This window comes from Callithrix jacchus, chromosome 9 (genome assembly GCF_049354715.1).
Source record: "Callithrix jacchus isolate 240 chromosome 9, calJac240_pri, whole genome shotgun sequence".
Lineage (NCBI taxonomy): Eukaryota > Metazoa > Chordata > Mammalia > Primates > Cebidae > Callithrix > Callithrix jacchus.
Window position 1 is genome coordinate 131,714,514 of NC_133510.1, and position 26,212 is coordinate 131,740,725.

At 49.0% G+C, this 26,212-nt stretch overlaps 1 protein-coding gene across 1 annotated transcript in view; it reads left to right on the plus strand.

Annotated features, from left to right (window-relative positions):
- Window positions 1–26,212, plus strand: part of TMEM132C (transmembrane protein 132C) — a 446,814-nt gene that overhangs the window by 309,710 nt on the left and 110,892 nt on the right. The gene's annotated exons all lie outside the window — the stretch shown is intronic.

The window sequence follows — 26,212 nt, forward strand, 5'->3', positions numbered from 1 at the left end:
TTAGATATAAATCAAGTGAAAAAGCCATGACTCCTCCTCCAGTGTTCCCACAAAATATTTCAGGGTAGAGAATTATTGGCTGTGATTGAGTCACCTGCTCATCCCTGAACCAATCATGTGCCTCTGCTGGCCCTGCTGGCCTCTGATTGGCCAGGCCTGTGTCACATGCCCACTGTGGCCTCTATTGGCCTCTGATTAGTCTGGGTCACATGCCTACTTGTGGCCTCTGCTGATCTCAGATTGGCCAGATCTGTGTAACATGCCCAGGCCTGGGTCACATGACTACTTGTGGCCTCTGCTAATCTCTGACCAGACCTGGGTCACATGCCCACTGTGGCCTCTGCTGGCCTCTGATTGGCCAGGCCTGGGTCACATGCCCCCTCTGGCCTCTGTTGGCCTCTGATTGGTCAGACTTGTGCCAAATGCCCACCGTCAAATGCTGACCTGTGATTGGCTGGGCCTGGGACATATGCCCACTATGGCCTCTGCTGGCCTCTGATTGGCTGGGCCTGGGTCACATGCCTATTTGTGCCCTCTACTGGTCGCTGATTGTCCATGCACCCATGAGTCACATGCCCACTATGGCCTCTGATTGGCCAGGTCTGTGTCACATGCCCACTGTGGCCTCTGCTGGTCTCTGATTGGCTGGGCCTGGGTCACATGCCTACTTGTGGTTTCTGATTGGCCAGGCCTGGGTCACATGCCCACTTCTTGAAGGGGATGACTTGTTCCCACTAGAAACCTGTGGTCTAAGAGTGGTGAAGGTGGGACTCCATTGCAGAGCCCTTAGCACCAAAGGAGTGGAGGTGCTTCCGCAAGGAAAAGTGGATGCTGTTACTGGAAACACAGAATACATGCTCGATGGGCAGACCGAACAGATGTGCCCTACCAGGGCACTTTCCACACAGTCCCAGACGAGCATGCCCCCTTTGGAACCCCCATGCTCTCCACACCTGGGCTCTGGGCCAGAGCTCCACTTCCTTCCTCCTGGCGGATCTGAGCTGGACACTTCTATTTCCCTGCCCCGTTGTGCATTCTTCCCCACCCATCCTCATATCATTCAGAGCATCTCGCCCATGCACAGTGCCAAGCAATACTTACTCGTTATGGCTCATTCCAATGCTAATATTTGGAGCACCATTTGTACAATAATACCAATGTCTCTCAAGCACCAGCTACGGCTGGGTACGGGGTGAAGTGCTTCACTGCTGTCATTTAATCTTCACGGCATTGCTGCCATGGAGAAACCGTTATCATCTCCTGTTTACAGAGGAAACTGAGGCTGAGGCAGGTGAAGCCACTTTTGCACATGACTTCTTGCCTCGTGGCAGCACTGCTGCCTCACCTGAATCTGACTGATCTGAAGCCCTCGCTCCTTGGCATGGTGTCCCTCTGCTGCTTTGGCCAAGTTCAGTTGTCCTTCCCAGCGGCCCCCTTCTTGAGGGCAGGCGAGAGACTTCAATTCCAGTAAATTGGCAGTGCGTCAGTGTAGACCTGATTGTTCCGTGAGACCTAGACTGATGGGCTTGGGTGGTTGTAAGTGGCAATACCATGCTACCATGCGGCATCAGGGACTGATTCCTTGACCCTCATAAAGAAAGAACCTTCCTGGTGCTTCCAGTTCCATCACTGAATTTGGCCAGCGTGGGCAGAGAATGGATTCTCCAGTTGTCCTTGCCACTCCTCATTACTTTGGGTCCAGCCTCTTCACACATTTCCATTATCTGACTGGTCTCTGAAGACATTTGTATTTGCAACCCCTTTTCTAAGAGGTCAGTAGGTCCAAAATAGGCTATAGCGGAGGTAACAGGTAATAAAATAAAACGCACGCAAGTTTCTCTCTCATCTGTGCCTCCTGCTCTGCACTCTCCAGTTCCTCGCTGTGTCCTTCTCTGCAACGCGGACAGTCCTGTGCTTTCTTTAGCTCTCTTCGCGGCAGGGTTACGGAATGATAACTTAGACCAGCATTTGCATTGTTACAGGGTCGCTTTTTAAAAACACACAGTAAAGTCATGACTCTCTTACAAATATGAAAAGAACACGTGTGAAAATATGTTAATGATTAATGAAGGAGTCTATAAAATGTGGGATTTCAAAGGAAAATTGATTAATAAAAGGCAGAGACATACACAGGCCAGGAGATAAATGCATAAATGGGTGAAAAGCTGACTTTTATACATTGGTATGGAGAGCAGCTATTGCCCCTCCACTGAATGTCATTTATTTGCTTGTCTATTGAGAAGAATTATTTCCATTGCTATCAATTATTTACACGTTATGGAACTGTAAACTGTGTCAAGGACAGTGCACTGTGCACACATCGTAGAATCAAATAACAAGAAGGACGAGTTCCAAACGCGGCATAATTTGCCATACATGACACTCAGTACGCTTTTGGTCCACTTCAAAGTCTGTCACAGTATTTCCTACAAAATATGTGGCCACCAAATGATGTAAAGCTGATATCTTGCACCTTTCCTGGCCATCACGAATGTCCCTGCGGTGCAGGTCATGGTCAGGACCTAAACTGAAGAGTCAGTGGCACTTTGGGAGACTGAGGCAGGTGGATCACCTGAGGTCAGGAGTTCGAGACTAGCCTGGCCAACATGGTGAACCCTTCTCTCTACTAATAATACAAAAATTAGCAGGGCCTGGTGGTGCATCCCAGCTACTTGGGAGGCTGAAGCAGGAGAGTCACTTGAACTCGGAAGTGGGAGGTAGCAGTGAGCAGAGATCATGCCACAGCACTCCAGCCTGGGTGACAGAGAGAGACTCTGTCAAAAAAAGAAAAAGAGGAGTCAGTGACCTCCCAGAATGAGGATAGAGTCAAAGCCTTCCTCCGAAAACCTTTGAAATTATTTGAGGCAGAAAAGAGCAAACCATTGTGAAGGGGAAGGTGATCACCTCTGCAGTTTGAAGTCAGGTTCTGTATGTACTCAGTTAATTAAAACAGCGTGTGAGTGGGCAGGTTCTCTTTGTTCAATGGTTCCTATCTTATGAGTTCATCTTCCTTGCCATGAGACTTTCCCTTGGAACTGTAGCTAGAATAGAGTGGCAAATGGCTCGTAATCAATGATCATAGCGACGTGCTTGTACATTTTCTATTTGCCAGCCTTTGCTAAGCACTTGGCATGCATTGCTTATTGTCGCATCCATCCTCTGCAATTATTTCTGTGTTGCACATGTGAAAACTGAGGCTTAGGTTAAGCCATTTGTCCGCAATCACACGCCTAAGGGGTGGCAGAGTTTTGAAGGCAGGATCGGACTCCCAGCCCCATGCTTGGGTTGTGGTTGACGCTGCTGCTGATGATGATGATGATGGGAAATTCCTTTCATTTCACTGGCAGAGAGCTGTTCAGAAAACTTCAACTGGACTTAAAATGAATCCCTCTCTTGGCTTTTGTCTCTCATAGTATTTTTAATTGAGATATAATTCACATATTTAAAATTCACCCTTTTACAGCATATAATCCAGTGGTTTTTAGTGTATTTACAGACCTCTGCAACCGTCAGCACTGTTTAATGCTTGAACATTTTCATCACCTCAAAAGGCAACCCCATGGCTGGGCGCGGTGGCTCGCACCTGTAATCCCAGCACTTTGGGAGGATGAGGCAGGCAGACCACAAGGTCAGGAGATCAAGACCATCCTGGCCAAGATGGTGAAACCTCATCTCTACTAAAAATACAAAAATTAGCTGGACGTGGTGGCGCACGCCTGTAGTCCTAGCTCCTCGGGAGGCTGAGGCGGAGGCAGAGGCATCACTTGAGCCCAGGAGGCATAGGTTGAAGTGAGCTAAGATCACACCACTGCACTCCAGCCTGGCGACAGAGAAAGACTCTGTCTCAAAGAAAAAGGCAACCTCATAACCACTAGCAGACATGTGACCTTCTTCCCTCCAACAGCCCCTGGCAACCACTAATCTACTTTCTGTCTCTGTGGATTTGCCTATTCTGAACACTTGGTGTATGTGAAGCCATAAAATACATGTTCTTTTATATGGACTTCCCTCACTTAGCGTCATGTTTTCACAGTTTATTCATAGGATAGCATGTATCAGTAGTTCATTTCTTTTTATGTCTGGATAACATTCCACTGCATGGATACACCCCAGGGACCTGTGCTCTGAGTCCCATTTGATCCTGTCTCTTTTCACTGTTGGGAGAAAAATTAGTAAATTAAGAGTGGGGATGCATCATCATTTTATGCCTAGAGGCTGTGGCCATCCCCCGCTTGGAATAGGAGACCCTGGGAGACAGACCTTCCCCAAGCCAGCGGCACTTACTTTTCCAAGCTGCTTTGGAATCAAAGCTGTGCTTCTCTGAAATCTCTGACTGTGACAGCGGCTGAGCGTTCTGTCCCCAAGCCTTGAAAATGTTCCTTTTGGAAACTAATTGGCCCATCAAGGGATTGCACGGTGCCTCTTGCCACTGGTGCACTCTGCTCTTATTAACTCAGCGTTCCGCTCCGGCCTGGCCCTCCTGACGTGCCTATTGATCTTTTAAAAGTTTTATGATCTCAACTTGGGGTCGAAAAGAGAGCAGTGGCCTTGAACTCCCCCCAGGGTATGGGATGAGTCTCTCCTCCTCACTTGCAGTTAAGCAGGTACCTGCCCTTTTAGTTCTGCCCTTGCTGCCTTGTTAGAGGCTTGAAATACCACCTTCCTTGCAGTCCCCCTCAAATGAGGACTCTGCCGTGCCTTCAGGTAGCCACAGAGGAGTTTCCTAAACACCATTCATGACGTTTGCCTTATCCGCAGGTCATAAGTACATACTGTTATTATTTAGTTTGTCTTATATATTCAAGTTAACTAATTTTTTTCTTCTTAAATATATTTCAAGAGGAAACTTTATGTCACTATTGAAAAAAAACTGTATCGTTTGCCACAAATAAAAGCCAACCGTAAAAATAAATGCAATTAAATTCTTGGCCTTGGGCCCACTTCTCTCCACACCAGTGGAGCTGAGTGAGCCTAAAAGTCTCCCCTCTTGCCTCTGAACGCCCCCAGAGAGCTTTCATCTTAATCCTCTTTTGTATGAACAGAAGGATGCATTTGGAATTAGAATATAGGTCATGCCTTGAAGCGAGGCAGGCAGCTCGTCCCTGCGTCCCATGCTGGTCACAGCCAGTACATCGGCAATGTATTCTCATCTCCTCCGTCACCAGCCCTCCTTTCACCTCTGCCCGCGCTCCCTGGGTACCCACTCCCAGCTTTGCTTGTTCTGCTCCGCCCACCAGTGACGCCCTTTTACTTGACTATTCGTCTAAATTCGTTTGTACCTTCAAAGTTTACTTCTCACCTTAATATGAATCATCAGATGCAAATGATTTTCCAGATAGATCCTTTCCTCCTATTAAGCTTACCCGAAAATGGAAAATTAAAGAGGTTTTTGTTTGTTTGTTTTTGCTATTTGCTGGTTTTTGAGATGGAGTCTTGCTCTGTCACCCAGGCTACAGTGCGGTGGTGCGATCTCAGCTCTCAGCTCACTGCAACCTCCGCCTCCTGGGCTCAAGTGATTCTCCTGCCTCAGCCTCCCAAGCAGCTGGGACTACAGGCACCTGCCACTGCGCACTGATAATTTTTGTATTTTTAGTAGAGATGGGGTTTTGCCATGCTGGTCAGGCGGGTCTTGAACTCCTGATCTCACATGATCTGCCCACCTCTGCCTCCCGAAGTGCTGGGATTACAGACATGAGCCACTGTGACCAGCCAAGAATATTCTTAGTAATAGATAAACAGTTGGAATATGGGAGATCCTAGAAATGTGACTCCAAATAGAGGTGACTAGACGAGTTTTATTTTTAGGGAATTATCCATACCAGCCCTGCCTTGCAACGACTGAACCAACTTCCTGGAGCCTCTTCTGTGGAATGCTACACCACACATAAGTGAACACTGCCAGGGAAAAGGAAGCTCCATTCCTGGAGGGGCCAGAAGCACCATCTTGTAGCCTCAGGGGCGAGTGCCTGAAGGAGCCGCCTTTGCCCGTGGACAGGCCTCAGTGCCATGGTGGATGGGGAAGGAGACACATGAAGGAGGCACTTGCCCTGCCCACCCCACATATCTCCCTTCCCTATAGCCCAGTTTTGTTCACACATCCAACATACTGGCCTGGATCAGTAAATCATTTCTACTCTAATGTCTTCCATGAAGGATGTATCACTTGTCTGTCAACATTCTACTTTAAAATTGCTGAAAATTTGCCACTTTGTGAAAATGTCCTGTGGCAAAGGGAACATGAACATGCCTCTTGCACTACTCACCCCTCCTCCAACAAACATCTGGCCCCAGCTTCTCTTCTCAAATACATTTGGAAGGTAATACAATTTATATTCTCTTTCTTGGAGCATCCCAATGTACATTCATAGGAAAGGCACTGATAAGTCCTGCAGGAAGGAAACTTCTTGCTTCCCAGATGTGTTGGATGGCAGAATCTCTTCCTGCAGGGGTGATCTTTGAAAGACCCCCCAGAGCCCACTTAGAGATGTGATGTACATGCTGTTTGCTGAGTGCCTGCCTTTGTGCTGGGCAGGAGAGAAGGAAGCAGAGGAGACGAATGATTCATTGAGTCCTTGCCTTCAAGCTGGAGAGATGGGCTGATTGATGCCCAGAATGAGCCAGGATAAATGTCTTGATCCACTTTGCCGTAGGAATCCAGAGAGAGCTAAGAATGGGCTGTATGTGGTCAAGAAGGCTCTCTGGAGAAGTTAGAACTGCTCTAGACCTGGACAGGTGGCTAACATTTAAGTAAAGAGGAAGAGGAAGTTCAGAGAAAGGGAACACCTCAACAAAGAGGCTGTGACATGTGTCTTCCCAGGCAGTGAGGAGAGCTCTAGACAGACACAGGTTCAAACCCGCCACACGTACTGCTGGGTCTGATGATGTAATCTCGCCAAGCCTCAGTTCCCCCATCTGTAAAGTGGGAATCAAACTGTGAATTATTAGGATTAAAAAACAACCAAACAAAAATAACCCGTGAAGATAGCCTGGCACATATTGATAAATCTTACCTCACTCAGCCTGACTGCTCCTGATCTGCAGTGATCTGATCGCAGCAGATCAGGGAGCAGACATAAAGTCCGCGGTGGGAAATCGGATGGCCAAAGTAGATATACTGTTTTCACTCCATGCAGCAGTTTTTAAATCAACACATTTTATCTAAAAATCTAAATGTCTCAATTCTCTTGCAAAGCACAGAGGCGCATTGCGCATGGCGTTGATTGGGGTGGAGAAGGAGCTGGGTAGGATTTTTCTTATAGTGACAGTCCCCAGCACTCCCTAAGTGGTGCACTGACTCTGCCTGTTCACCGCAGCTCGCTCCCATCAGTGGTGTGACTTACCCCACCCCAGCAGGCATCTGATCTGCATTTCACCAGCTTCTCCACTTTGGCTCTGTTGACACTTTAGGCCAGTAATACTTCCTGGCGGGGGCTTCCCGGTGCCTGGTAGGACAGTTAGCAGTATCTATGGCCACTACAAACTAGATGCCAACTGCACACCCTCCTCTACCCCAATTGTGACAATGAAAAATGTCCTGTGGGGGGAAATTGCCCTTGGTTGAGAACCACTAGTTTACAGCACCCACCCTCCCACCCTCCTGAAGCTGAGGGTCTTATTAAAAAGAAGAGGGAGCTGGAGCTTCGGGAAGATCATGAGGGCTGCAGAGAGTCAGAGCAAAGTTTGCACCAGATCAGGGAGCAGATATAAAGTCACCGCCAATGATTAATGCAGACATGTGCGGGCTCAGATGGAGTGCTCAGACCCTATCACAACTCTGTTGGAGTCCCCGTTCTGGGAATCTTTTATAAAGAGAAAAAATTCCTTTTAAACACTAACAAAAGAAATGTTTAATTTGCAAATCACAGTGAGTTCCAAAACCCAGCCAGTCCTTGAACAAATGTGCAGCATATGTCAGCGGTGAGGCTCTTTGCAGACCCCGGCTTCCACGGGGGGGAGGAAACACCCTCTACTGTGTCTGCAAAGGGCTCGCGGCGTCTGTGGGTTTCGCGGTATTTCACAGTCCGCTTTGAGTCTCCTTTGAAGACGATGGGTCTCATCACAGCAGTTACCACAAATCCTGGGTTCCTTGAATCCGAACCTCTTTCCAGTCTTTAAAATGCAAAGTTCTCCATGATAATGACCAACCAGGATATGAGACACATTTGAGACCCAGCTGGAGTGTTTCAGAGGCAGGCGGCTGATTGTCACTTTGCCTGATTTCTCGTCTTCTCTTTTTACTGCATCAGCTCAAGGGGGCTCTGAGCAGTGCCAAGTCATAAAGGAACGAAGTTATGAGGAAATGGAGAAAGCAGATGTTTTATTCAGATTCCCTGAGGAGAGGAATTGGAGGTGATGTATAGCTTATGGTTTTATGCCGTTGAGAAAAGGTTGAGAACAATGGAGTTTGTACGGAGAGGGTTCAGGCTGCCGGACTCCAGCTTAGAGGACCCAAACAAGTGGCTTCAGCTGCACGAATCCTTCCTCCATTTCCCCAGCAAATGCTGCACCCAACTCTGTGGCAGACAGGGAGCCAGATGTCAGAGGGACGGAGATTCCAAACACGGGTTCCCAGGCCTCAGTGACTGCATGGCCTTCTCAAGGAGACGACCACAGAAGAGGAAGTTGAAGATATCTGCAAACCATGTAACAGAAAAGGAATAGTATCGAGAATAAGGAAAAGATAAATATAACCCAGTGGAACATGGGCAAGCAATATGAACAGGCACTTCACTGGAAAGGAAGTAAAAGTCGCCATTAAACCTGGGAAAAGGTATTCACATCACTGGGAATTGAGGAAATGCACATGAAAACAAAAATAAGATTCCTTTTCAGATCTGTGTCAATTCAAGCATTTTATCATCGCATGGGTAGATGGGGATGCAGGAGAAACAGACTCTGGCACACTCTGTGTGGGAGTTTACATTGCTATAGATGCTTTAAAAAAAAGATGGTCTTACTCTGTCACCCAGCAGTGATGTGGTTTGGCTGTGTCCCCACCCAAATCTCATCTCAAATTGTACTCCCATAATTCCCATGTGTTGTGGGAGGAACTTGGTGGGAGATAATTTGAATCATAGGGGTGGTTTTCCCCATACTGTTCTTGTGACAGTGAGTAAGTCTCACAACATCTGATCGGTTTATCAGGGGTTTCTGCTTTTGCATCATCCTTATTTTCTCTTGCTGCTACGTGTAAGAAGGGCCTTTTTCCTCCCACCATGATTATGAGGGCTCCCCAGCCATGTGGAACTGTTAAGTCTAATGAAACCTCTTTTTCTTCCTAGTCCCAGGTATGTCTTTATCAGCTGCATGAACACAAACTAATATACCCAGGCTGGAGTCCAGAGACAAAATTATAGCTCACTAAAGCCTCAAACTCCTGGGCTCAAGTAATCCTCCCACCTCAGCCACCCAAAGTGCTGAGATTACAAGCATAAGCCATGGTGCTCAGCCCTGTATAGACACTTTGGAAAGCAATTTGGAATTTTCCATTCAGTTCATAAATGTTGACCCTTTATGAAACAGTACTTCCATTCATAGTGGCTGAGAAGAGAACTCATAGAAAGGCACCAAGGTTCTGCTCATTGCAACATTATTTACAAGAGAAAACAACCCAAACGTTTATCAATAGGGACATGGCTAATGAATCTATAAATATTATCGATTTCCAAACATCTTTGATCTTATCCTCCTAATTATAGGTACTTTTTGAGCATGTAATTCATTAACAGGTACAATTATATCAGATTAAATAGATGCACTTCTGAGCTAACGTCGTACACTGTACAACATACACATAAGAGATTTTTGAAAATGCAAAGGCAGGCAATGTACTGGGGGGAGTTATTTCAGTGATGAGATTCTAAGTCTCCTTTATGCAGAATATTGGTTAAGAAAAGAGCTTTACAAAAAAGAATTTTGAGCTAAGTACTGAAGAACAGTTGCTCTGCAGGTGCAAAACGGTGCTCTACCTCAAGCAACCAACCGCCTCTAGAAAGGCTCACCTTAAACCAGACCGGCGTTGATCAGACCTCACTGGTCCTACCTGATGCTGGGAACAGGGAGGACTCCAGGCCATTGAGAGCTCCATCAACAGCTGGGAATGGCTGGAGCCTAGAGAGTAGGAGGGGAAATACTGCTCCTTGGTTCCCTCTCTCAACATGTGCTGAGTATTCCTGAGTACCCCCAGATGGCGGCCTAGCAGCCACACAGCAGCCCCCCGGCCACCACCACCGGCACCACGAGTGACACCAGTGAGGGCTGAAGAAGCTGAGCATGAAGCTGGCCTCCTGGGAAGAAACAGCAGCATTCAAACATCTCCATCCATGCTCCACTCCTGCAGAGAAAAGCAGAATGAGGAGTCTCCCCAGGGTGCCTCTGCTAAATGGCTCTGTGGGACTCTTGAAGTGCTGGGAGAAAATGAGTAGGAGAACAATGAACTGTGCATTTCTACCCTGCAACAAGCAAAAAGAAAGCTGCAGCCAGGTTGCTGCTGTGCGTTTCAGGTATTTTGTAGCAGGATCAAGACAGGTCCTGCTGAGACAGCTTTCTTAATCCACACTGAAAGGGGTAGACGAGGCGCTCTTGAGGGAATCTGGATGGTGGCATTGGAAATATTTCTCACATCGTTTTAGTTCTCAGTCACCATCTCTGCCCCGACTGGAGAACATTTCAGAGAAAAATCCCCTGACCTTTGTTTGCCACTATAGGAAGTCGTTCCTTGGAAGCAGGAAACCACTGGAATTAATGAGAAACTTTCTGGAGTTCTATGCATGGAAGTTGCAATATCACTGGAGGACCCGGAGCACCTGTCACCTCCTCCACAAAGCCCTCCTTCGATCCTGCCAGCTGGTGAAGTGAGTCGTTCTTGTCCTTCTTGAACCGTAGCACTTGGCACTCTGTCTTTTTTTTTTAATTGAACTTTGGGCTCTGGGGTACATGTGCACGTCCTGCATCCTGCAGGATTGTTGCATAGGTACACACATGCCATGGTGGTTTGCTGTCTCCATCCCCCACCCCTGCCAATCGCCTACATCAGGCATTTCTCCCAGTGTTATCCCTCCCCATCTTCCCCGCCCCACTGCTGTCCCTCCCCTCCTTTCCCCCCCACCCCCACTTAGCCCAGGAGTGTTGTTCTCCTCCCTGTGCCCAAGTATTCTCATTGTTCATCACCCACCTATGAGTGAGAACATGTGCTGTTTGGTTTTCTGTACTTGTGTCAGTTTGCTGAGAATGATGGTTTCTAGATTCATCCATGTCTCTACAAAGGGCACGAACTCATCATTTTTTATGGCTGCATAATATTCCATGGTGTATATGTGCCACATTTTCATTGTCCAGTCTATCATTGATGGGCATTTGGGTTGGTTCCAAGTCTTTGCTATTGTAAACAGCGCCACAGTGAACGTACATGTGCATGTGTCTTTATAATAGAATGATTTATAATCCTTTGGATATATACCCAGTAATGGGATTGCTGGGTCAAATGGAATTTCTATTTTTAGATCCTTGAGGAATCGCCACGCCGTCTTGCACAATGGTTGAACTAATTTGCACTCCCACCAGCAGTGTAAAAGTGTTCCTATTTCTCCACATCCTCTCCAGCATCTGTTGTCTCCATAAAAGCAATGGCACTGTCTTTTTCACCCTGAGCATATTGTAGTGTAAGCACTTGTTTTTGGGTCTCTTCCAACCTAAACACTGACACTATTAGGGTCTCGGGTTGCTTTCGTCCCTTTTGTGTATATCCCACTGTGCTGGGAATGGTCTATAGGGTTAATCATTGCTGTGTGACAGGTAGCCCTGGCAGGCAGTTTTCCACAGCCATCTTTCTGCGGCTCTTTACTTGTGTATCATTTTGGTGAGACCCAGCAGGTGCTCACACTGATCCATGTAGCACCCACTGAGGGCAGCTCAATTGGGTCCAGAAAGTCCATGTGGCCTCATCTGTGCAGCTGGCGACTGGGTGTCGCCTGTGGTCAGCTGGGTGCTTCCCTGGATGAGGGTTGGGGGACTTGGTTCTCCTGCATGCAGCTGTCAGCACAGCCAGCTTCCACCGCTCCCACCACGGTGCTCTCCGGGCAGTCAGAGGCTGCTTTCCAGAGCACAGAGCAGAAGCTGCTTTGACCCATCAAGACTTAGGTCCCCATCTGGTACAGCATCACGTCTGCCAATTGTCTTTGGAAAACGCCTTCCCAGGGTCAGCCTAGATTTAAGGGGCAGGGTTAGGAAAGGCTTGAGTGCAGGAGGCATGCTTCCTGCCTCAGCATGAATGTGTCAGCCACTGACGGACCCTCTTCACACTTGCAGCCATGAGACGTTCTCTATGTGAACAGACTGTGGCTACTTTTCTGAGCCCTGTGTTCCTGATGCCAAATCGCCACACACGTGACAAATGCATAGTTGAGGATTTGGATATTGAGACTCTTATCTAATGTCATCTGTTTGGACAGTGGCTTGGTGACAGGAGCTGTTAAAGGGCCAAAGGCCATGACACGACCATTCTTGCAGGAGTGTGTCCTGCACGAGGGGCGCACACGGCATCAAGGCATTGGGGAATAGCCAAATACGTCCTGGCCCTTCCCTCAAATGAAATAGCGTGTGGCCATTTAAAATGAGTTACCTGTGTGCCCAACGACTGGAACATTCTCTAAGAAGTATCACAAAGCAAACAAGGCAGGAACCAGCGTGTGCATGTGTTACTGTTGGAGATGAAAGAGAAAATGAAAGGGAGGCTATGACCTGGAGGAAACTTGAGGTCATTATGCCCCATGAAATCAGCCTCTCCCTAAAGGATGAACGCTCTAGAACTCCTCTTGGAGGAGGTACCTAGAGCAGTCAGATTCATAGAGACAGAAAATACAAGAGTAGGTGCCAGGGGCTGGGATGAGGATGAAGTAGGGAGTTCATGTTGGTGTTTGTTTGTTTGTTTGTTTTGGTTTAGATTTTTTTGAGACAGAGTCTCACTGTGTCCCCAGGCTGGAGTGCAGTGGCAAGATCTCAGCTCACTGCAATCTCCACCTCCCGGGTTCCAGCAATTCTCCTGCATCAGCCTCCCCAGCAGCTGGGATTACAGGCATGCGCCACCACCCCAGCTAATTTTTGTATTTTTAGTAGAGATGAGGTTTCACCATGTTGGCCAGGATGGTCTCAATCTCTTGACCTTGTGATTTGCTTCATGTTTAGCGGGAACAGAGGTTTAGTTTTACAAGAAGAAAGGAGTTCTGGAGAGGGATGGTGGCAACAGGTGCACAACAGTGTGAATGTGCTTCGTGCCAGGGACTGTGCACGTACAAATGATGAAGAGAGCAAACTGTGTGCTCTGTCGTCTTACCACGATGGAAAAGAGCAAATAAAACAGGAATATATGTGGCGATGCATAGCAGGTCTCTGGGAAGCTCGACACTGGGAGGGGATTTGAGGAATTAAGGTTCAGCAATGGGAGAAAACCTAAATTTTCCCATATTTTTTGTTGTGTTTGAATGTTTGCTGCTGCATGCATGGGTCCCATTTAAAATGTCTTTTTTAACTGTCAAAAAAAGTTAAACGATCTCCATAGCCACATATACTTTAGCATCATCTATTATTATAAATATTTAATATATGCTTATATGTGACTTGTAGTATAAACATCTATTAATATATTGTTTTCATAAATACATAATGTATATTATAAAGATCTATTTCGCAGTATATATTTAGCAACCTGTGACCTACTTTGCAAGACTAGAATTCTGCTCTGTTATGCTTAGAAGGATTATTAGCTACAGGGGGAAATGGGATTTGGGCTTGTATTTTTCCACTATTACATAAGCAAATAAAACTGCCAAGCTGCTGTCTTTATTTAAACATTTCTTAATGATGTGAGACTTTTCCTCTGCATCTTCCTTGTTTTGTTCTCTCTCTCTCTCTCTCTCTCTCTCTCTCTCTCTCTCAAAACAACTGTGCCTTTTATGGAAAGAAATTGTGGCAAATGTTAAACAGAAAGCTAAGGCAGTGCGGGAAGGAAGACGTTTTGTCTTACATAAAGCCGATTTCAACGCTGCAGCCACGTCTGGCTCGTGCCGTGGGGAGCACTGTGCTAGGTCTCAGCAGAAACCCTCCCTGCTACCTGGGACAATTTCTGCCTTTCTGAGCACCTCCCTGAGCAGCTCCTGCTCTCCTCTGGGGGTGCAGAGGTCACAGGACATGGGAAAAAGCAGAGCCAAGGGACTGGTAACCCCACTTTTCATTCAGACTATTCTTCCTTTTCACTTAGAGCCATATTCACAGATACGTTGGGCCATAAGGGCGGAAGGAGAATGGAAGGGGAGTTGCCCGGCGTGGGGACACATCATGTACAGCTGCATTCAGGGAATGTGTTCTTGTGCTGCTGTCTGCAGTGGGGGTTGGGAGCAGTGGATGTCACTGGCCAAATAGGCTGTATTGCCCAAAGGATTCCATAAGACGGTGTCTGGGTTCATCTAGGCTGTTATCACAAAGTACCATAGACGGGGTGGCTTATAAACAGCAGGAATGGATCCCTTACGTTTCTGGAGGCTGGGAAGTCTGAGATCGAAGTGCCAGTACATTCTGCATCTGGTGAGGCCTCGCTTCCTCCTAGACAGCCGTCTTCTTGCTCTAATCTCACATGGCCGGAGGGCCAAGGGAGCTCTCTGGGACTTCAGGTATAATGTCACTAAGCCAAATCATGTAAGGCCCCACCCTCCTGACCTAATCACCTCCCTAAAACACCACCTCCTAACACCATCACCTCGGGGGTTTAGATTTCAGCATCTGGATTTATCAGGGGACAGCGAAGGCACAAACATTCAGACTGCAGCACGTGACTTTATGTGGATCACATACACAATGGCATTAAGCCAATCAAATCACAAAGTGAGGACGTGATTGCATCTGTGGTGCTCTCACATCCTCCCCTGGGTCCTGGCGGGGATCAGTCTTCCAGCTCAGGACTTTCTCCTGCAGGAAGAGCTAATGAAGCACTCACTTTGTTGAGTTTGTATTGGCAAGGGAACCTCATTTTCAACGTGATGCATTGATACACAGTTCTCTGTTAAATACATGTATGTAAGTTTGAGGGGAAAAAGTGAGTTATTTACAGAGAAAACACAAAGTAAGTAACAAAACAATAGGTCGCTTGATTTAGCAAAACCTGACACAGGTGGTGTGCATTCTAAATATGAAGTTTGGAGACCTGAGCTTAAGGGTAATTATAATAAAAATGACGGCAGCAGCACTTAACTTAAAAAGTCTCACTCCTGGTCAGACTCTGTGTGCAAAGCATACCGTGCATATGAATGCACTGAATTCTTGCAACATCCTAGATGGAGGCCTTTTGGTGTACCCCATTTTAAGATGAGAAAATGATCCACATTTCCAGAGTACAAAAAACAATGGTCAGAAGATGACATTCATGTGTCTTTCTGGCTGGGCACAGCGGCTCACGCCTATAATATCAGCACTTTAGGAAACTGAGGCAGGTGGATCACTTGAAGCTCAGGAGTTGGAGATCAGCCTGGGCAACATGGTGAAACCCCATCCCTACAGAAAATGTTTAAAAGTTAGTCAGGTGGGGTGTGGTGCACCTGTAATCCCAGCTACTCGAGAAGCTGAGGCAGGTGCATCCTTTGAGCCGGGGAGGTTGAGGCTTCAGTGAACCAAGATCACACAACTGCACTCCAGCCTGGGTGACAGCAAGAAGCTACTCAAAACAATTTGTTACATTTTTTAAGTCTCTTTCCAGTATGTGTGTGTGTGTGTGTATGTGTGTGGTGTGTGTGTGTGTGTGTGTGTGTGTGGTGTGTGGGTTTGTGTATGTGTGTGTGGGGTGTGTGTATGTGTGTGTGGTATGTGTATGTATGTGTGTGGTATGTGTATGTATGTATGTGTGTGTGGTGTGTATGTATATGTGTGTGTATGGTATGTGTGTGGTGTGTATGTATATGTGTGTGGTGTATGTATGTGTGTAGTGTGTATGTATATGTGTGTAATGTGTGTGTATGTATATTTTTGTGTGTTGTGTGTATGTGTGTGTTGTGTGTGTATGTGTATGTATGTGTGTATGTGTGTGGTGTGTGTGTATATGTGTGTGGTATGTGTGTGTTGTGGTGTGTATGTATATGTGTGTGTATGGTATGTGTGTGTATGTGTGTGTGCTGTGTGTATTTGTGTGGATATGTATGTATGTGTGGTGTGTGTGGTATGTGTATGTATGTGTGTGTGTATGTGTGTGTATGTGTATGTGTGTGTGGTGTGTGTGTGTGGTGTGTGTATGTGTGTGTGGTGTGTGTATGTGTGTGTGTATGTGTGGTATGTGTGGTATGTGTATGTATGTGTGTGTGTATGTGTGTGTGTGTATGTGTGTGTGTGTGTTCATTTATTCATTCATAAGTAGCTGGAGTCTTTTAGTTGGAATCGCCACAGGTTGCTTGAACCCAGGCCTTGACCCAGTGCTATGGACTGAATGTTTGTGTCCCTCCCCACAAAATTCACATATGCAAATGTCACCCCCAATGTGGTGGTATTAGGGAGCAAGGCCTATGAAGCCCTCAGGGATGGGATTCGTGCTGCTATGGAAGAGGCCCCAGAGAGCTCCCTCTTTCCTTCCAGCAAGTGAGGACACAGCATCTACGAACAGGGAGGAGGACCCTCACCAGACACCAAAGCTGACCTACCTTTGGCTTCAGATCTGCACGCAGTACATTTCTGTGGTCTATAAGTCACCCAGGCTGTGGGGTTTTTTTACAGCAGCCCACAAGCCAAGATGCCTGCTGTATGAAGAGAGTGTCAGGGACTGTTTGCAAACTCCTGATACCACACTATAGTGACTTTATGGGACAGTCTATGGAAGGGCTGCGGGTGGAGCGACCTCGGGAGCCTTTGGGACTGGATGAAGTTCAGGGAGTCTGAACGCAGTAAGCGCATCGACCATAGCCCAGATGGCAGGTGTGTGTCAGGCTCCAGGTGAGAAGCAGGTTGTCAGGTCATGTGTCTGTTCCCTACGTGTGGAGAGGGGTCCACAGACTCCCGGCTGGAAAGGGGACAGGCATCGCTGTCCTCATGCAGGGCACAAAAGCAAGGGGCACAGGAACAAGGGTTAGCTCTGAATGTGAGGGCCCCTCCACCAGCCACCCCCACAGCAAACTATCCAGCATACAGCCCTGCACTGACCTCCCATTGCCTTCTGGACCAAGACCAGACTTTTCTCCAGCCTGCATCCCTCCGCCCAGACCTCCCTCCACACTCACTTGGCTCCCTCTGTCCCTCTTACTCTGCCTGTCTCCCTCTCACCTCAGGGCCTTTGCACATGCTGTTGGTCTGCCCACTGTGCGCTGGCCTCTCTTCATCTTCCAGGTTTTGTTTTTTTTTTTTTTTGAGATGCAGTTTCGCTCTTGTTACCCAGGCTGGAGTGCAATGGCGCGATCTCGGCTCACCGCAACCTCCGCCTCCTGGGTTCAGGCAATTCTCCTGCCTCAGCCTCCTGAGTAGCTGGGATTACAGGCACGTGCCACCATGTCCAGCTAATTTTTTGTATTTTTAGTAGAGACGGGGTTTCACCATGTTGACCAGGATGGTGTTGATCTCTTGACCTCGTGATTCACCCGCCTCGGCCTCCCAAAGTGCTGGGATTACAGGCTTGAGCCACCGCGCCCAGCCCATCTTCTAGGTTTTAGTGTAAAATTCCATAGCCTGCCCCTCCCGCTCCCCACAGTCCCCAGCCCCTTACCAGTTACCTTCTCTCCATAGTGCTGTGTCTCATTGCACAGTAGCAGGTTTATCTGATTCATTATCTATTTTAGCATGAATTCAGGAGGCCACGTGTGAAGTAGGTGAGTCTTTCCTGAGATCTGCCTGCCACGCTTCCTTAAATTCCACTGGCCAAGAAACAGTGAGCTCAAATGGGTTCAGACAGAGCCTTACAGCCCGGCAGGCAGCGTGAGCTTTGCAGGTGCCACAGTTCCCATCCTCCCTGCCAAGTCCCGGGGCAGGGTGGCAGGGATGAGGCAGAGTGGTTCCCGGTGGAACTGGGGTGCACTGAGAGGCATCTGTCACAGTTGAGAAATGCTAAGGCGAGGACACCCCTGAACATACCCACGCTCCCAGCCCACCTGCCCAAACTCGGCACCGCAGCAAGACACTCTCCTTATGACCCTGGTCAGGAAACAAATCTTCCTCTGCCCCAGAGGGAGACACTCTTTCCAGCTTCCAGAGATATTTGCATAGCGTGAAAGGCTGTCGTAAGACACACAGACCTGCCGGAATCATCTCCCGGCGCCGAGGCAGTCGCAGTTTCGCTCGGCATTCACTTTCCAGGACCCACAGCACCCGTGTGGTACCTGAAGGAGTCTGGGTTGGATTACGCCTGGATTTGAGTTGCTTTTTTTCCTCTTATCAGCAACGCAGCCTTGGGCAAGGTACTTAGGCTTTCTGCGCCCCAGTTTTCTCATCTGTAAAGCAGGAATAAAGCAGCACTTATCTCCAGGGTCGTGAGGAGCAGTAAATGGTCACCGCACATACGGTGCTTGGAGTAACTGCTAGTAAGCATCGTTGTTGTTGCGTCTGAAGCCACAAAGTTTCATGAGTCATTACTGTGCCTTCCTCAGAGGAAGAAAAATACACAGTGGAGGTTGTTCATTGACTTAACCAGCATAATCCAAAACAAAACGACTTCTCTGGGATCCAGAGACTTTGGGAAATGGGTGAAGACATCCCCATGGGCTGGGTTAGGGCCAGGACACTCCGGCCACCTGCTGAGGCCCCTGTGAACCCGTTGGAGGGCCATGTGAAGTCAGTTAGGGCATTCGCGAGGGATCCGGGAGAGCGAGGCCTGCCTGAGACTCTGGATGGCAGGGTCCTCAACCAGGAGCTTGCTGCTGCCTGGTACGACGGCCTCGAAGCGCTCATCAGAGATGTGTATTTGAAAGTTAGCAACTGGGTCAGAAAATCAACTGCTCAGGAAAACCGGATGGGAAACATGTAATTCAAAACTGTACAGGTGGAGAAAAAGAAAAGCTTGCAAATTCTTAGTGCTTAGAAAATGACAGTTGGCAAACTGTGGCATAACATAGCTGCACAGTGGGAGCCGCGGCTGTGTGAGTCGAGGTCCTGATGAGGGGCTCCAGGTCTCGCCCACTTCCACCTAGTTCCTCCGGCCAGAGCAAGAACAGCACCTCAGTCCTGACAACTCCCTTTAAGACTGTTATTGTCCCACCAGATTAAGGAGAACAGCATTGAGTCACATCACATAAGGAGAGGAGGAGGTTCAGGCTGCCAGGGACAGGGGTGCAGAGTCGCTGGATTGGAAGCTGCATGCAGGCAGGCCGAGGCTAGCTCAGGCATGGATGTGTGTTCTTCAGCCTTGTTTTTGATTTTAAAGACAGGGCCTCTCCGTCGCCAGGCTGGAGTACCGTGGCGCCATCACAGTTCATCGCAGCCCTGAATTCCTGGACTCAAGCCATCCTCCCATCTCAGCCTCCCGAGTAACTGGGACCACAGGTGTGCAACCGCCACACCCAGCTAGTTTTTTTAAATTTTATGTTTTGTAGAGAAGGGGACTCACTGTGTTGCCCAGGCTGCTCTCAGACTCCTGGCCTCAAGTGATCCTCCTGCCTCAGCCTCCCAAAGTCCTGGGATTATAGGCATGAGCCACTGTGCCTGGCCTTTATTTTTTTTAATACAACACTTTTATTACTGTAAATACATACTAAACAGCCTGCCCGTTTGAAGTGCACAACTGAATGGTTTAGTGTATTTGCAGCACGGCGTAACTATCACCACAATCAATTTTAGAACGTTATCATCATCCCAGAAAGAAACTCTGCATCCATTAGCTGTCACTGCCCCGCTCCTCCCTCAGCCCCTGGCAAACACCCACCTGCTTTCTGTCTTCTGGGCATTTCGTGTTGATGGAATCATCGTGTGTGGCCTTTTGTAAGTGGCATCTTCCACTCAGCATCATGGTCTGGGGTTCACTCATGCAGCCTTCCGTTGTATGGCCGAGTCACGCCCCAGTGTGTGGACGGACCAGTTCGTCCAACCCTTTGTCAGCTGACGGACTTTCAGGTTTCTCCTCATGGGCTTTTATGAATAATGCTGCTAGCAATGTCCGTGTACAGGTTTTTTTATGCAGAGATATGTTTCCGTAGGACATGGATACTGATGAGTAGAATTTCTGGATCATGGGAACTCTGTTTCCAACCCTTTGAAGAACTGATTGGCTGTTTTCTACAGTGGCTGCACCGTCTGACATTTCCATCAGCCTGACCCGTTTGTGTGTTTACATTTTTTACTGAATTTTTTGCCAAGTTAACAAACTGACAATCAGGTGCAATGTCTCATGCCTGTAATCCCTGCATTTTGGAAGGCCGAGGCAGGTGGATCACTTGAGGTCAGAAGTTTGAGACCAGCCTGGCCAACATGGTAAAACCCCATCTCTACTAAAAATACAAAACTTAGCCGGGCATGGTAGCACACGCCTATAGTCCAGCTACGTGGGAGGCTGAGGTAGGAGAATCACTCGAACCTGGGAGGCAGAGGCTGCAGTGAGCTGAGATTGTGCCACTGCACTCCAGCCTGAGGAGCAGATTGAGACTCAAAAAAACCACAACTAGAGGCTTTACATAAATACCCAGAGTATTGGCCTTACTGGAAAAGCTGAAGGTCTGTGCAGCTAGCAGCGGCCCCTTTAACTGGGTCAGGCAGGCCCCAGGTCATCACACAGCACCATGCCACTGCTCTTTAGTTTTTATGCACCTGGGTCGCTTCACTCATTTTTGTCTCCTACTCCCTGGCGCTCTTGGACATTTGAGTGTGGGACCCCTGACCACAGGGAAACAGGCTCCGTGTTTGCGGCTTTCCTGTGGACCACACACACCCCCAGTCTCTGAATGGCAAGTTCTCAGGAATATGTTCTCAGTGGATGACAGATGATTGAAGGACCCAGTGAGGGATGCTGTGGATGAATGAGTGAAATTCATCATCCTCCAGCCCTGATGGGGGGCTAATGGTGGAAAGTTACCTTGTAGATTTCCACTCCAGGTAAAGAAGGACTTCCTGACAGTCAGGCTGTGACAGTGGAATTGGCAGCTTCAAGAGGGGCAAAGCTCTCTGCCCTGGCTGCAAACTTGCTGAGGCTGAGGGGTCGTCTGTCATGGAGGAGACACAGGCTTGGAGGATGGGGAGAGAAGATGGCTGACCTCCAGGGTCCTCCCATAGCAAGGAGCCCCAGGCTCCCCCCAGATTCCCTCCTCTCATGGGCCATTTGACTGCAGGGTCCTGGCTCTGTCATTTGTCTCCATGCTTCAAGAATCAGGAGGCCTGCGCCCTTCTCAGGGGGAGCAGCTGCCCTTGGCCTCTGAGGATCATATTTTCCTCTGCAGCCAGCCTGGCTCTGCAGGGGGATTCCCTGAAGCCACAGCCACAGTCATCCCTTTCTCATGGTTCTCCTCTCTCTCTCTCTCTCTCTCTCTCTCTCTCTCTCTCTCTCTCTCTCTCTCTCCCTCTCTCTCTCTCTCTCATCTTCTTTCTTTTCTTCTCTATCCTCTTTCTTTCTCTCATTTCTTCTCTCTCTCCATCTTCCTTTTGTCTCTCTCTCTCTCCTCCCTCTTCCCTCTCCCTTCTCTCTTTCCTTCTTCCCTCTCCTCTCTCTTTCCTTCTTCCCTCTCCTCTCTCTTTCCCTCCCCATCCTCCTCAAAATTAAAGTAAGAAACTGATCTCTCCCTCGGGGGAGCAGGAGCTGGTTCCTTCCACTCTCCAGGAGAGCCCATGAGGGGTGTGACCTCCCTCCCACTTTGCAGATTTCGGCCTGGAGACACTCACACAGCCAATCCATGGAGCTCAGGCTTTGAGCTGGATGTGCATGATTCCTGCATGGGAACAGGAGTCGAGCAGGTCTGGGTTCAGGTCCTGCTCCAGGAGCCCTGTGCCCTGGGGCAGGTCCTGATTCTGCATGAGTCTGGTGCCTACTCCATGGCATTGTTTTGAGGACTGCGTGAGCTGAGGCATATGCAACCCCAGCCTGGGGCACCTGGCCCATAAATCCTGGTCTCCGTCTCTTTCTCCACTCATTCTGCCAGGGTCCAGTCCACTGAGCAATTCTGGAGATGAGGACGCAGCACAGGGGTGAATGCAGACTCTTCTTCCCTCGCCTGTGCAGCTCCAACCTCCAGAGCCTTTGCGCTTCCATCTCTCATCTCATCATAGCCCAGTGCTTCCTGCTTGCCCCCAGAATTGTGGGAAGAATGCTGGCAGGTGTGGTAGGAGCCTGACTCTGAGTAGGGAGTGATAGGGTTCCTTCTGTACCCCTAACATAAGGCCTGCTCTCAACGCCCCCACAAAAACCCCACTGAAAAAACAAGAGGGGACAAAGAAATCAGCCAAAAACAGCCCCCAACTCCACCACAGGTGACCCTGGCCTCTGTGGAGTCTGAGATCATTTGCTCCTGGGTCAGCACCGAGTCCTTCCCCACTGCACAGCTTTGCACAGACTCCTGGCAGCGTCCCCACCCCTGCGGGTCCAGGTGAAAGGAGGTGTGCCCGTGCGAGTCCATGTCAGCTGAGGTCTCAGGCACATTGCTCAGTGCTGGGCCCTGTGCTACGGGCTGCACAGTCACCACGGAGAGCCACTGTGACTCTCCTCCCATCCCTGCCCCCCAACCCCACGAACACTGGAATGAAAGCTCCACGGGACACAGGGTCTTTGTTTTGTGGCTGCTGTGCCCTCAGGAACCACTGCCTACTGCAGGTGCTCAGTGGGCATTTCTTGAAAGAATGCAGGTGGCGCAGTGCAAATGGAGGTAGCCAGGGACCTCCCACCCCTGCACCTGGAGAACCCGGAGCCACCTCCCTCCCGAGCAAGGCTGAGCATTGGAGAAAGTGAAAGAGCGGCTGTCACGGTCGCTTCGTAACACTTCAGCACAGGGAGGCAGCTGGGACTGAAACTGTCTTTCAGCAAGGATGATGGTTTCCATTTCCAGTGTGAACACAGCATTATTCAGTTCCCCACAGCCCTCCGTCCAGGGAGCCCACCTAAACAGAGTTCACTCTAAGACGAAATTGCAGCCCCAAAACTGATTTCTCAGAGGATGCAGTTCATTTCAGAATCTTCGCTCTCTATGTGGGCAGTTTCCAAGACACCTAAGAATGGCTTTTTCTAAATTGGAGGTCCCCTCGGATTGCTGCCGCAGAACAGCTACGGCTTCGGTGCCTGTGATTTGAAAAACACCCCTAGCTGTCCGTCCCAGCAGCTGAAGGGAAACCAGCTCTGGTGCAGCTGTATTCCTTACATCCGAGCAGGGCAAGGTGCTGGCCGGTCGGCCTTCCTCTTAGGATGGGTCACCACGGTTGGTGACCACGGTCGGAAGGCAACACTGCTCCCCGGAGAACAGTGCGGGGAAGTCTTGTTTTGATCCTCCATTTATTTTTCCATCCACTGCGTTTTTTCCTGATGCCTGACTTGCAGAAGGGAGAGGGAATAGGGAGGAGAGGCCCGCAAAGGAGACCCTCGTTCACAGCCTCTGCCTGCATTTCAAGCCAGGCCACCTTGGCATCAGAATACAAGGAACTACGTAGATGAAAGAGTTTGACGTGGCTCCCAGGTAACCCGAGGGAGGTAGGACTTCGTGGTCTGCAGAGACTTCTCTCCAGGCCCTGGCTTCCCAAAGCGTTGGTGCAAAATGCCACCAGAGTCCAGGGCATTAAGGCACAGCATGGAGCTCATCTGGCTGTCTTACCATCCCCGCCTTTCACTAAGGGAGAAGCTGGGCCCAGGCAGGGGCAAGGGTAACAGCCGAGCCAGGTGTAGCAGTCACGGTTGTTGGTTATAAAACAACAGAACTAAATCTGGCTAGCATAAGCCAAAGGGACCCACGAGGTGAAGAGGGGGAGGTCACGGGGTCCTGAGAGGCAGCAGGATGCACATGGGGGTGTGAGACCCAGAGGCCAGGCAGCAGCTGCCCTTGCCAGGGCCTCTGGCAGATGGGTCAGCCAGCACCGCCCGTGGCACTGACAAATGCAGCCCTTCCCCCTTTTCTTCCTTCTGTGAAACACTTAGTGGCAGACCTAGAAGGGACATCAACTTGGTGACGCCACACTGGCTGTAAAAATGGGAAAGAATCAGCCACTTCAGCTTTAAAAAAGGGAGCACCCCCCAGAACGCAGCCTCCCATCACAGCTCTGTACAGTAGGAGAAGGGCCACTTCCCAGGAAAGCACTGTCCTGCCGCCATGCTGTTAAGTCAGGTGGGTGTGGGGAAGCTCTGCCGTGAAAAACGTCCACTCTACCAGGGCCAGCCACCCGCGTTCCCATTCCTGACCCCTGTTCTCCCCATCAGGCTGGGCTGCCCCTTACGAACTTCCACGGTCAGGTGGATGTGGGGAAGCTCCACCGTGAAAAACGTCCACTCTACCAGGGCCAGCCACCCGCGTTCCCATTCCTGACCCCTGTTCTCCCCATCAGGCTGGGCTGCCCCTCACGAACTTCCCGGTGCCGTGGCAGCAGGGCTGGAAGAACTGGCCTTCCGCTCATCATGCACAGCAGCTCCAGCAGAGTGAAACCACCACGCAGGGCTCTTCCCACTGAAGACTGTCTGTTAACAACGCTCTCGTCAAGTGCTTTGTCATCTCTGTGCGACCAGCAATTTGGGTGACGAATGACTTCACCGTCTTCGAGGGAGGCTGTTCTTTTCAGCTCATCTGTTTTCTATTAAGGATGCTTCTTGGGCATTTCACAATGGCTTTTCCTAAACTGGAGATGCTAAGTGGCTCTGCCTTTCAACAGTGCACCCCCAGGCGTGAGTTTCCTTCTCTCCACCTTTTCCTCAATTTACTTTTGCTTCTCCAAATGAGCTTAACCAGTTGGCTATCTCCTGCAGCACTGCCAGTAAGTAAGTTTACACGAGCATTGGTTGATGCCAATAGCCATGCTATCCGAAGAAAATGAAGCTGGGGACACGCGCAGTGGCTCACGTCTGTAATCCCAGCACTTTGGGAGGCTGAGGTGGGTGGATCACTCCAGGTCAGGTGTCTGAGATCATCCTGGCCAACATGGTGAAACCTCCTCTCTACTAAAAAATAGAAAAATTAGCCAGATGTGGTGGCACATGCCTGTGATCCTAGCTACTCAGCAGGCTGAGGCAGGAGAATTGCTTGAACCCAGAAGTTGGAGGTTGCGGTGAACCAAGATTGTGCCACTGCACACCGGCCTGTGTCTCAGAGAGAGAAAGAGAGAGAGAGAAGGCAGGAAAGCAAGCAAGAGAAAGAAAGAAAAGAAAGAAAAAGAAAGAAAGAAAGAAAGAAAGAAAGAAAGAAAGAAAGAAAGAAAGAGAGAAAGAGAAAGAAAGAAGAAAGAAAAAGAAAGAGAAAGAGAGAAAGAAAGAAGAAAGAAAAAGAAAGAAAGAAAGAAAGAAAAGAGAAAGAAAATGAAGCTGGAAGCTGGAACAAAGCAATGTAAATTCATTCTTTTCTTATTAAGGAATACAGATGTATTCGTATACTTCCAGGCATTATTCTAAGCCTGAGGGACACAGCAGTGACCCACACAAAGTTCTCACCCAGCGCTGCTTACATCTCAGTAGAGAAGACGGAAAATGGACAAAGGAAAAACAAACAGGGTTTCCAGTGCTGTTCGGGGCAGCAGTGACGACCTGGGCCTGGGAGGGTTTTGGGAACCGCAGGCCTTGAGGTGGCTGCTTGAGGTGGGAGTTTAAGTGTGTGACAGTGTCGACTTCTATGCAGGGCAAACATGCAGAGAGTCGCTGGAGGAATGGCAAATGCCAGCGTGGGAATGAGCTTGATGTGTTTGTGGAGCAGACACAGATCGCAGGGTAGCTGGAGCTTAGCGATCAAGGAGAGGGGGAAAGCAAAGGCTGAGATCAGAGGGACTGGATGCGTCCAAGTAGATTTCAGGGGCGCCCCAGAGCATGTCCTACCAACATAACACCTTCTCAAAGATTTTTTCTTTTTTAAAGATAAGATGTTGGCCTGGCAGTTATTAAGACTATGTTTTTTTAAAATGTTAGAGGAGGCTGGGCACGGTGGCTCACGCCTGTAATCCCAGTATTCTGGGAGGCCGAGGCAGGTGGATGGTTTGAGGACAGGAGTTTGAGACCAGCTTGGCCAACATGGCGGAACCCCAATTCTACTAAAATAATAATAATACAAAAAGTAGCTGGACACGGTGGCACACACCTGTAATTCCAGCTACTCGGGAGGCTGAG